The sequence below is a fragment of the Lissotriton helveticus genome, chromosome 8, assembly GCF_964261635.1.
Source record: "Lissotriton helveticus chromosome 8, aLisHel1.1, whole genome shotgun sequence".
Lineage (NCBI taxonomy): Eukaryota > Metazoa > Chordata > Amphibia > Caudata > Salamandridae > Lissotriton > Lissotriton helveticus.
In genome coordinates, this window is record NC_136069.1 from 248,870,044 (window position 1) to 248,883,754 (window position 13,711).

The 13,711-nt window shown below is 39.6% G+C and overlaps 1 pseudogene; it reads right to left on the minus strand.

Moving 5' to 3' along the window:
* Positions 1 to 3,313: 3,313 nt before the first annotated feature.
* Positions 3,314 to 13,711, minus strand: part of LOC144773727 (uncharacterized) — a 32,631-nt pseudogene continuing 22,233 nt past the window's right edge.

The window sequence follows — 13,711 nt, forward strand, 5'->3', positions numbered from 1 at the left end:
GAAGGAGTGTCTCTGCGCATTGCTGTTCATGACAGTAGTTGACTTATTAGAATATATACATGTTGAACAGCTTCTTGAACATTGCGAAATCGGAACAGGTAGATATGTGGAGAGGCAGTTTGTTCCAGTGGGATGGGGAAAAGTAAGGGAAGGATCTGCCACCATACCTGGAAGTGCAAATGTGTGGAATTTTATGAAGGACTTTATTTGTGGACCTGAGCAGTTTGGTGGACTGATAGTGATGAAGTCAAGAGTGCAGCTAGTTGGCAAGGGCCTTATTTAGTGCCTTATGGGTCAGGCAGCATTGCTTAAAGATTACTTGTTTCCTGTTGGAGAGCCAGACAAAAGGCAACTGAGGAGTGGAAGGGCAAGTTATTCTTAGCCTGTATTCTGCACAATTTGCAATTTGGACAGCAAGGAGTAATTTGCGGCCACTAACAATGCATTTCCAAAGTGCAGGCAACTGGTGATTAGTGCCTGGAGTAAGGTCTTGCTAGAATTGGATGGAAGCCACAGAAAGACTTTCTGTAAGGACTGTATTGTGGCAAAGCAGGTGCCACATGTGGTATTAACTTGGTCTTTAATAGATAAAGTTTGGTCAATCTTAATAATAACATTTTCACCATCAGTTTAGGAGAGGAGGCAGGACCACATTTTGTAGGCCATGAGTTGGCCAGCCAGAGCTCCTGTGCTTAACCAAATACTGTTATCTCAGTTTTCTCACTGTTTAGTTGGAGACAGTTGTTGATCATCTAGTCGGTTATTGCCCTCATTCAGCCTGCAAACTGAGATCTCACTGTTCTGGATGTGACCCAAAAGAAATAAGAAGTTGGGTATTGTCACTATATGTGGTAGAGGTGCTACCGGGATGTTAAAGAGTGTTGGGCTCAGGCAGGAACCCTGTGAGACTCTTTCACTGATAGGCATAGTTCTTGATTTGAAGGAGTCCAAGCAGATAGTTTGGGTTTGACTGTCAATGTAACACACTGCTGTGTATTCCTGCCTCATATAGTCTGTGGATGAGGATTGAGTGTGAGACCATATCAAAGGGGCGGGATGGATCCAGTAGTACCAACAGGACTGGTGAATCTGCATCTTGTGATAGTCTAATGATTTGAGTGGCTGCCACTTGTGCGGTCTTTATGATGTATAAAACTCTGAAACCCGACTGGGAGAGGTCTAAGATCTTCTGTCCTATTGGAAAGTTTGCCTGTTCTTTATTGAAGTAACTTTCTAAAGGTTTTGCTAGTAGAGAAATTGGTCGATAGTTGGAGAGGATCTCCAGGGTGGCAGAGGGCTTCCTAACAATCGAAGATACTAGGGCGCACTTCCATTCAGTCAGGAATTTCACTGAGGTTATGGAAAGATTATAGATGGTGTGATGAAATTGGCTACCCAGGAGGTTATCCTGGGTGGACAAAGATCCACAGGGGAGACAGATTTGGCTGAAAAGAACATCTTCTGCACCTGCTCGAGAGCGTATGATTCAAAATTCCCAAGCACATTAGCAGTGTTCGAAAGTGTTTGGTTTACACCGAGTTCCTTCTCAGGCAGGTTCCTGGTTGATGGAAAATTCCTCTAGATTATATTCATTTCATCACCCAAAAATCTGTCAAAGAGCCACATAGTTTTTGAGAGGCAAGTACAGTGCGAGCACAATCTCATGACTTTGCAAAGTTACTCAGGGTTTTGTTAAGTTCTGTTGGGGAGTTCCCAGATTGATCGATTGTAGTTGTTATGTTGTATTTATGAGCTACTTTGAGCTGATTGTAAAAATAGTTCAGCAGTGATCTATAAACGCTTCTGTATCAGTAGGAGATTTTGTGGAACACCATCTTTGTTTGAGGCATTTACACTTTGATTTTTCCAAGCGTAGTTTTTCTGCATACCAGGGGGATTGGTGTCTAAAGAAGGTAGCTGAGGATTTTTCTAAAGGGACAATTTGGTTGAACGTCAGCATAAGAGAATTGTGGTAAGTGACCGAAGTCGTATTGATGTCAGTTTGTGGAGTGATGAATTTAATCATTAAGATTTAGGACAAAGAGGCAGAGAAGATCATCTTTCAAGAGCGTCTTGATCTACTTGCCTCTTTGCTGGGCTTGGTGGATGCTCTAATACGGGGAATGTGAAATGTAATCATATAATGGTCTAACCATGTAATACGCAAAGGGGATTCATTTGCTACTTCCACAACATTAGTTAAAATAAGGTCTAGGGTATGTCCTGCCACTTTGTGTTTGAGCCCCAACATTTCCATGTCTCCTAAGAATCGACTCACTTCTAAATCTTCAGTGTTTTCTCCATGAAAATGAACGTCCCCTAGAAGTAAGAATTTTCTGTGCTGCGATATAGTCGGTTAATAACTGGCTAAAGTTTTTCTTCACACCAGGATGGTGATAAACCAATTCTCCCTCCAACATTCGGTGGTGGAGATTTAAATTTTAAAATGCACATCTCAACGTAATTGGGGAGTAAAGTGTCTACCTGTTTTACTTGAAGAAAGTTGTCGAAGTAGATGGCCACACCTCCTCCAGGCCTCCCCTATCTGTCAAGTTTAACCAAAGAAAAGCCTTTCAGTATAGCTAATGGAATGTAAGTGAGTGCTGTGGTGTTCAGCAAGGTCTAAGTGAAAAAGTATATCTTAGGGGAGATCCCATATTTCTACTGAGTGTTTGGCCATGGACCTGATATTGCAGTATAGTTCCTCTATCTCAAGGGAGAAATGGTGTGCAAAGGAGGAAGAGGAGCTAGCATCCTGGTTGGAAACCTCCAAATGAGTTGTCTTAGCTAAAGTGATGGAGATGGGAAGGTCTTTAGAGTCCCAGCTGACAATGGAGTGACAGAACAGGAAAATCTGCACTTATTACAAGAGGTCGGACCCTCTCAAGGGGGGAAGCACTGACTACAGCACAACGAAGGGCTGCTGATATTAGTGAGGTTGGCACATATTTGACGTAACTCAGAGGACGTCTTCAGTGCAGTGAGGAGTGCAATGATGCTGAGATGCCTAGCTTAAACAGGAACTGTAAGAAGAAAACTGAAAAAAGGCAGAGGTCCTAGCATCAGGCATCATCCAGGCGCGGACAGGCACAGTCTGGCTTACCTGTGGTGCACCCGCGGTGGCTGTCTGTGCATTGCCTTGGTTTAAGTATTTTTCTGGTGAAGGCACATCACGTCTAGAATGCTGACCTGTCAAAATGGTGGCAGTCTGGTGGCATCCCCCAGGAAGCTTCTCAACTTCCTGGTTCAGCAGTTCTTCAAAGTGCTTCGTTGTTGGTCTTTGTTACCAATGATTGTCTTCCCAGCTTTGCAATTAACATGTTGTTCTGGCTTTGCTGTAATGGCCCAAGAGTTTTCTTGTTATATCATAGAGTTCTTTCAAATTTCCCTGGCTTGCTGCTTCCTGGGATTGGGTGGCAAATCCTTCAATGAATCTTCACTTGTCTGCTCTTAAGCTTCTCTTTGTTTCCTTGTTGGGTTTGGTGTATTCTTCCTGACAGTTTTCTTTTTCTGCTCTTGCTCAGCTGGTATTGACTGCATCGTTCTTTTCCTTTCTTGCTTGGATTTTTCACCAAGTCTCAGTGGAAAATCCAATCTTTATGCTGGGGATTCTTGGGACCGAGTACCTCCTGGCAGGTTGATGCCACTGTTTCTTTGATCTTCTCCTACTGGCTTTCTATTGGGTCTCAGTCATCACATAGTTCTTGCAGACATTGTAACGTGCTGCTGAGGGTGCCTGAGTTTATTCTGTTTCTGTGCATCTTTGAGGAAGTTGGATATCGCTGGCGTTGCTTCGTCGGTTTTATCCATACTTTCGTCAGCTTTAGCTTAGCCAGTCTATGACAAGGTGATGGTCTGACACTACATCCACTCCTCTCATCACTCTCACACCCTACAAGGACCTCTGGAACTTCTTATCAATGCAGACATGGTTGATTTCATTCTCTGTTGTCATACACTGTTCAGGGTACAGAGATCTGTGAACCTTTCATCATTCTCACTGATGTCGTCAAGGCCATAGTCGCCCATGACTTCTTTGTACCCACTGTTGTCGCTTCCAATCTTGGCATTGAGTTCCCCCATCAGTATGGTGATGTCTCTTTCAAAGCATTTCTCCAGGATGGACTGGTGTCTGTTGTAAAACACTTCTTTTTCCACTTCTTTGCTGTCATTTGTAGGCACACAGCCCTCAAGAACATTCATATGGACCTTTTTTTTCTTTGTGTAGAATGTCGCTGTGATGATTCTGGTACCATGGACTTCCCATCCATTCAGAGCTCTATAGGCTGCTGATGATAGCATCAGTGCTACTTTCTGAGTTTTGGGGCATTTTCGTGTCTAGAATACCGCAGCATTTCCCCGGGAGCCAGTATTTTCTGTCCGGACACGTGTACATCTGGTTTTGCTGATACCAAGTAGGGCAAGCTTCTATTTTTCCCTCTTATCTGCTTGCCTCATACATGGTTCTCACGTTCCATGTCCTGATGGTGATGGTCTATGGTTTAAAGCAGGCGAATCTTTTTTATCACTTCCAAGGATCTCTGATTTTCACCACAAGGTATGATGGCTCTCTGTGAAGGACCGAGATATCTTTTGGTCATTTCTTTGCATTTCTGACCGTAGGATTGTTTACATGGTGGAAAATCTGGCCCCACACATAACCCTCCTCCTTTCACAGCTGAGTTTGGGACTAGCCAGATGGATTTAACAGGAAAACAAGCAACTCCAATAAGCTTAAATCCAGCTTTATATTCGCTATTAGTGATTCTGTAGATGGAGGTAGAACAAACTAAAGTTACTAATTTCATTCATTTGTGCTCTTTGAAACCATATTTTATTGCACTATCTCCGTAAACAACTTGCAGCCTGTTCCCATCCACTATATCGGAGCATTTTCTGCTACAGCCCTTGTACTGAGTTTCACCTTTTGAGATTGTTTTGCTCTTGCATAATGTTAGAGCGTTATTACTCTAGTACGTTTTCAGTTCAATCTATTTTATCAGATGTTACAGTTCAGTACGTTATACGTCTTTCATCTCTCATTGATTTGATACAGCTTTTATCAAATCATTTTTTCCAAGACCAAAATAAATGGAATACAGTTTAGATTGTTAGTATGTTAGGATGAACTGTCAGAGGAGTTCATCTCTTATTGTAGCTTTAAACTACAGAAGCTTCTTTCATTTGCGCTTTCCCATTTTTATTTTAGTTTATGATCATTTTAATCTTTTGTACATTAACTTGGACCATATTTAGATTGTGTTCCAAGTCTACTTTCCATGCTTCATGTGCACTTGTGAAGAAATCTTATAACTGAAATCTACAGTACAAAAAATCTATTCCATTTTCCATTTTAATCAGCATTAAATATACATAAACTATCAACAACACTTTACACGTATTATGTATCAGCTGTGTTGTTGAGACAGAGAATTCTTAAAATTAGCTTAATGCATAAAACGTTGGACTACAATGAAGAGAAGTCACAATCACCACCTGCTAGTCATCTCTCTATGGAGCCTGCAGTGTGGATGAAAAATTGTTACTGACCATTCAAGCACTATTACTCTGTGCTAAGGCAGTAGCACCATTCTAAATTTCAGCATTTACAAAGGCAGTGCAGGGCACTGTGCATTTTTGCCAATCCATTGCATGAGTACAATGCGACCAAAGCCACCAAGAGGCCTAGTCCCTAGAGTATGCATTGCAGGGCAAGCTTTAGTGATGCCTGCCTATGCCTACCTAGACACAGCTCCTGTTCTGACTTGCTAGTGCCAAATAACACTGCCACATACTTCAATAGCTGTTTAAGTCTTCACCGCTAGCTGACTGGGACCTTGACCCTCCAGCATACTTGCAGAGTTTCCTGAAGGAGAGAGAACGTTTGCAACCCAATCCTGGCTGGCTGCCTATTGCCTAAGTAACTCCCGTACACTCTAACTGACATTGTGTTAAGCAAGTTGGCCTGTTTGGGACTGGGTCCTTTTTGGCGGCATTCCAGAGTAGGGTATGCAGGGCAAAATCATGCACAATTACTTTCAGGCATGTTTGCACACATTGAAGGACATATTTATGAGTGAGGTTGCGGCGCACTTGCACCACGCAATGCTGTGCATGTGCACGCAAGCCAAAAATGCTATTTATGAAGCCACGCAAAGCCAACTTGCATGTCCTTAGTGGTTTCATAATTCTAGAGTTACGCAACGCAGTGCAAATCTCTGCGTTGCGTTAGTCTGCACCTTGGAGACGTTCCATTGGTGTTGTATAGGTGTTCCCACGCAACATCCATGCATTTTAACACATTCCCAGATTTACCAAAAGTATCAGATGTGAGATGCGCCAAAGTGCTATGCCTTACCAGGTGAGGCTTAATGAGGAGCAGAATCTTTATTTTGCCTTGTTACATCCTCTTTCTATGTGTACTCTACTTTGCAGTACATATAGAAAGAAAAAATTGCCTCAGGGGATTGTTTTTGTGCAGGAAGGATCCCTTCCTGCACAAAAAAATCATCCCTACAACGCAGGCACCCTTGACCATTGTGCAAGGGTGTCTACATTGGCAATATGCAGCCTAAATGGTACCAGCGCAGGAACAAAGGCAGGAATGTCCTGTATGTATTCTTTTAAATATGCCCACATTCCTGCCTTTTCCCTGTCACGCATTGCAGCAAGGTGACTTGCTGCACTGCGTTGCATGACTTTGCCATAAATATAGCCCTTAGTTTTAATGAGAGCAGGGCCTAAATACCCACCCACCATGTGATTCGTAGAAATATGGAATCAACGACTAATCAACAAGGGGGCCGAGATGCAATGATCCCTGAACTGAGACTAGTGTCGGCACACAGTTCAAAAACATGTAAATACAAGCTATTTAAAAGTGCACAAATAATGATATCCTGGTATGGGCATTCATCAGGGAGATAAATACAGCCTATCACAAATTGAGCTCAGAAGAATAAGCCATACCAATATCCTCATAATCTGGTGCCTAGTGGGTCTCTTCGCCTCTGTTAAATATTGACAGCTGTGAACTACTGAAATGTATTTAAGAGAAAATACAAAGGTGTGCTCATTATTAGTCCTGGGCCCATAAAATGTATAACACTGGAGTGATAGAAGTAAATGCACACATTCGAGTTATGTTTTGAGGAGGCATTACTGATAATTATGCAGTTACTCTTGCTGACATAATTAAGAGTAATGTGAGGAAGAAAATCCTACTGCAAGAGCACTTTTAGCGAGCGTGAGTCGGCGCTCGTGCTCGCCATTCATGTTCTTCTGCATTTAGCACCGTTTCTCAGCGCAAAATGCATCCTTGTGTGCATTTTGGACATAAGGCTGCATTTTACAGTAAGAAAATCGTGCTAAACGCTGGTAGTAAATTGGTGGAAAATCTTACCCCAAGAGCACAGTTAGCGGCTGCTTGCTATTTGTGTTCTGTTGCATTTAGTGCAATTTTCTTAGGCCAAAGTGCATCCTCGCGTTTTTTTTTTACGCAAGTGGATATTTTTGTGCAATGAAATACAGCTAAAAGCATAATTACTCATCTCACATAATTCAAGCGTTATCTTGTGGAATTCTTCAGTAATTAAACGTGATTTGCTACATGAAATTACATGAGTTACTTCCACCCATAGTCATTATCACTCCTTGTAATTATTGGGTGTGAAAAACGTAGGACCAATAACTTTCCTGAACTGTGAGCTGGTTATACAGAACGTGGCTATCATGCAGTAAGTGTTTCACGTCTCTTTTTTAACTTTCCATGTGAATGGTTGGTAGGAAGCCCAGATAACTCATGTATTAAATCATGGAGGACAGTCTGTAGAAAATGTGGTGTAAGATAATGAAGATTAGAAGGTGTAGGGATCACGTGTCCAATACAAGTAGGCAGTATATTTTCCGAGTGCTTGGTCTTGTGAAGCACAAACTCGGGGTTTTTAAGGTACCTAAGTGGTTGTGGTTGGCTCTACCAATAAGTGATTTCAACCCAAATTAACCTATACCATGCAGTTTGATGAAAGTGGAATGCTCACTGTGTTATTTCACGATTGGAACGTATGAACTGCAAGTAACAAAAGAACCATTGTGATAACAGCAGATACCAACTGAAATACATTAAATGAACTTGTGTGAACTGCATGGTAAAGACTGTTTGCAGTAGGCATATTTACCCTCTGTGCTACTTTATGATGAGTCAAAACTAGGCACGGGCAGAGTTTGCTGAGCTCCGCAAAGTGACCAAAAAACTCTGCTGCGCGGAGTTCAGCAACACCAGAGTGCATTGGGTTACGCTGTTCACGCTGATTTTTAGTGCTGAGTGTTTGCCCGCATTGGAAAATCAGCATGAACGGCACCATGCGCAGCGCAAGATGACGCTGCTTCTTTCTGCCACTCTAATAGATTTTCTATTCGAGTGACAGCTTCCTCAACGCAAACAGAACTGTTCTCAATGCGAGCAGTAGCGCCTATCCAGACCACCCACGTTCTGAAATCTTGCCAGGAGGTGGTCTGAAGTAAGATTTTTGCGCTCAGCAACTTAATATTGCCGAGGGTAAATGAGTGAAAAACTACGCGAAGTGAAAGAAATTTCAAGGGCAGAGAGAAATTTTACACCCAGGCCTAGTCAAAACTTCCACTAAACAAAACTTCGATCTCTCTCCAGCAGAAACGTTGCAGAAGGTGCTTCTGAATCATTAGATTGATATGTAAAACTTGGTGACCCCGAGGTCAGTACCCGGCACAGTGGCACCAGTTCCACAGCCCTAAAGCAGGCCCTGATTAAACTACATCTTACCCATGACCCCCTACACTGATAGAGCATCAGGGAAACAGTCAACTACGTACAGGATCCTACATCTTATGTAACCTTACTGGTAGCCCACATGAGGCAGTTACCCATAAACACAGACCAAAAGATGTATTGTTATATTGTTTACATGTTATTGCAGTATGCCGCTGAAGGGGCATCTCAAAGAGCAACATGTGACACAAGAGCGTAAAGACGGATTCAGAGAGATAATGTGGAAGGAGCCTTGTGAAAGGGATGATCTTCCCTGAAACAACGTGGTAGTGGGAAGACATCCTTAGACATCTAGTTGTCAAGAAGACGGCAAACAAGGCTGCAGGATAGAAAAGGAGAATACAAGTGAGCAGGAGAGGGCAAGAGATACAAATCAAAGTGGAATAGACATTGTGAGAAAGCATGTTAGAGATGGTGGACTGTTAGATGGTAAGGGGAGCCAGGTAGCTCCACGTATCCACGCCTGCAAACTAATACACAGAGGATGACAAAGGCAGTACACATGCAGTTCCACACACTATATAGATATGTTGTAACTCCAGAGAAGCAGACACATATCATAAGATAAGGGGAAGAACCCACAGAAAGAAGGATGGATGGATGTATAAATGTTATGCCCACATAATGCTCGGACATTTTGTTGATGAACTTGTATTTGAGGTAGAGAGATAGCGGAAAGGTTGGTATCAATTCCTATTCAGTCCATGTTATTGGAATTTTGATCACAAAATTATTACCTGACACAAGTATTGTGTTCAAAATATAATGTTCAATAATATTGTCCTACTGGGGTTACCAGAAAATGTAAACCCAATGTAGTGATATATTTGTTAATAATATATATGCCAAATACTTATCTCAGACCTTATTTATGTTATCAATTTTCTGACATACAACCTTCCCACATGCAAATTCATAACTTATCTCAATCAATTTAAAGATTATGAGAAGAATGTACTTCATAGTTTTAGCAAGGAATCAATATGTATATTCCTGCGAAACATTTATTCACTATGCAAATGTAGAAAGGGGAAATTTCCTCCACTGCCTTTCTATCTGTCGAGTTTGGACCGGTGAGAGTCAGCAGAGCAGAACTGGCTGTACCAGTCCGGTTCTTTATAGGGACCAGAAAACCTGTGATGCCTCCTGATCTTCTCAAGAACAAAGGAATGAGATCCCAACATGATGCTCTTTCACCATGTTATAGGACAAATGATATTGCCATTGTTTGCTCTGTTGCTTCTTATATATGGTCCGCTTGGCTTATCCTGAAGAAAGAGCCAGAGTGAGTCTTCAACCCGGATTTGTATTGCACAAACATACTCCTCTCTTGGTTTCTTGTTTATATCTGTAGCTTTTGTTGTTTATTCTGAGGAAAAAGGCAGAACGCTTAATTGTCATTTGCCAGCATTGTAACGTCATTAGTCGCTTAAATTCTCTTCTTTCTTAGACGTCTCAAGGCTCATTCTGAATGATATGGAATTCATTTTATGTATATGTTTTCATTATTAGCTGGAAGTCTCCTATTGAATTGTATTACATATTTATTTTGAAAACTGTCTTAATTTTAATTTTTGTGTGTGTTGTTTTTATTACTTTACGGCTATAAGCTGAAACATTACTAAAAATCATAAACCAATCAAACTAAATGTACATGAAGCAAAGAAGATATTACCAAATAACTATTTTCACCTTTACTCAGTACCCTTGTTTAGCTAGGGAGGTGCACATTAAACAACTCTCTATGTTCAGCTTTCTACTACAGTGTGAATTCCGTAAAGTACTACAGACTTACGGAGAAGTGCTACACACTCAAACAATAGCCAAAATAGGAAATTTATTTTTGAATGGCCAATTGCATTTTAAAGTCTACACAGGCCGTAAATAATTTATTAAAAGTCCACTCTGTGACAGGTTACCTGTGTGCATATACCAGGATTAGTTAGACAGTAGCCCCACGCACTCAGCCTTCACACTTGTGCACATGAGCACGCATGTGTAATCACCAATTGCATAGCAGCAGACCTTATTTTAAAAACAGACATTGATAGTTAGCACTTAAAATCATTTTACCAGAGATTCCAGTGAGTGACACTAAGTTAGTAAGACTCACTCACAGCAGTCCAAAAACTGAAATGTCGAAAAGCAAAACATCTGGGAGTGGAGCTTGAGGGGCAGTGCTTAATTTTTGAAAAACATAAGTGCCAGGGCTCTCCTCAGGAGGCCGCATCAGCTTGCATCAACCATTGCCACTGTCAGCACTGCCAATGGCAGTACTTACACAACTTCTAACCATTACACTGCTATTGTTTGAGCCCCTGCGCGGGCAGTATTAGTTGTTTTAATGTATGTTGAATTAAACAATTATTGTCCTGCTCATCTCTAAATTACACAAACAATGCCACCTTGTGGCAGCTGTCATAGGTGCTGGTGTTGACAATTAAGTGCTGGTGCTGAGCACTGGAAACCACTGGCTCAAACTAAGCACTGTTAATGGGCCAACATCCTATTCTTCAGATTTCTACCACTATTCATCTTCAATCAAGCGTTATACGAGTATAGGGAGAATTATTTGTACTTTTTTGTGATTTTTTTGCCCCTTACTGGACCCTCTAATGTAGACACTTGTCACCTTTTATGTATACTGCTCTCTTTGAAAGGACCTGACCATGGCTACTGGGAGGGGTCCCCCTTTCCTCTAGTGATCAAAAGGGGTCTCAACAAACCATCTTACCATTCAGACAGACAGACAGAGAAGCACTTGGACAAGAAGACACAATAAGCATAAATCATTGGCAACCGGAAACGCAGAAACTAAGAGCCTAATTCAGAAACTTCATTTTGTAATACGTAAAGAAGTAGTACTACTTACCACATAATGCAATTTACTACCCTGCAAGTGTAAATCTCCAGCTCCAAGCCTATCTTTTCTATAGAGAGATCCTCACATATGTAAGTTTACTTCATCATAATAAATGTGCAAGGGACCAGGGGAGTGGCTAGAAAAAGGGTCATACTTACTACGAAATGGGAGAGGTTTATAACGAAGTAAGGAGGGTTTAGAGAGGATAGGGACATGCATCCACCCACAAAAGATTAAGCCAATTGCTATTCACAAAGTGCACTTCTAAAGCATCTACAACTAAGAGAGACTCAAAACTGTTGTTACTGTACTCTAGCTCATAGCTGGATAAGTCCAGCACCACACATGGCAAACCACTGGTACGGTAACCCCCTCCTAAAGGAAATAATAGAAGTAAGGACTTAAAATAAAAACCCGTAGGAAATAATGCTAAATTAAATTACATTATTTAAACTAGTTACAATAGAAATGAATTTAATTTATTGTTAATAAGTATCTAATTAAAAAATAATACAACATAAAATTGGATTAAAATATAATGAAATTACTTTTAATTGATTCTATACATCACTTTAAATATTTTATTGCATGATAAAAACATCATTTATTTGCTTCTCATGGGAATTACATTTTTATATCACTCTTCAGAAAAATAATTCTAACTTAATTTAATATATTTAAAATAATTGCATTTTAAATAATTAAAATGAACTTAATAGTGCTTTAGCAATTTTCTTTTTCCTACATGTAATATATATATATATATATATAAAAAATATTTACAGTAATATGTAACATAAAAATATTTTTACTATTTTTCTCCACCATCATGGTAGAGCTCTCCATAGGGTAAAGTATAGCAAAAAGTAACAAAGTTGAAGAAGTTTATTAAACTTGAAAAAAGTAACAGAAATGTAGAACCATAATTGTTTACAGATTTATTTTTAAAAACCTTACCAAAATTGAACTGTTTATATTTTATTTATTATGTATCAATAATTACTAAAAGTCAGGAATAGAATTAATTTAAAATATTTAGATTGCTTTAAAAAAAGTAAGTTACATTTATTTTTAAATTAGAAATGTTATTAAAATATTGCATCACAAAAATATTCATGCATTAAACAAGTTTAGATTGTTTAAACCTAAATTATTATATATTATATGAAATTAATTATTTCTTTATAATAACCATGTGGTGTACGTGTGGAAATCATTCATCATAAAAGTTCTGTCAATCCACCTGTGAGGCAGCACTGTTTCTAACTGTGATGAGCCGTTAAGTATACATGTATTTTCTCCATCTAAGGCACATTTTGCCCCAGTGGGCAGTTGTCTATTCCAGAAAATCCATGCGCTCCTGGTACCACTACTGACCTAGGTTTACCTCATGTCCATACCACAACTCATTTTGGAACCATTTCTCATCAAATACATATCAATCTGTTTGTAACTCAGCTCTATTCCTAAATATTGTATAGGTCACAATAGTACTAATAATATAATTGGATGGCTGGACTAGATAACAGCCCACTGAGCAATACTTTATACAGATGCTGATAAGTATATGAATTACGTAACTAGCTCTACCAGAATGCGCAAATTATATACATTGGTCCGCTCAGTAACAGCGTACAGTCCCACTAAGTCTCCTTATACACTTTTAATAGTTTTATTAATTAGGTTTATTTGAGGATCACATTACATGGGGAGAACATTTTTTCACCTCAAATGGGTATCCGAGTGTTTTATGTGGATCACTGAAAGAATATCGACGGACAGAATATCGACCATCAAAAATATCGTTGAGAAAATATCGACAGTCAAAATATCGAGTTTCTATCTACAAACAGGTAAGTACAAAAATATCGAGTTAAAAATATCGTTTACAAAAATATAGTTGTAAAAAATATCGTATTTACTAAAAACAGTGTTAAATTAAATTAATATTAATAATTAATTACTAAAATATACTTAAAATCACTTAAATTAACTTATAATAATTAAATAATTAATGAAAGTTAAATAAATATTTTTTTATT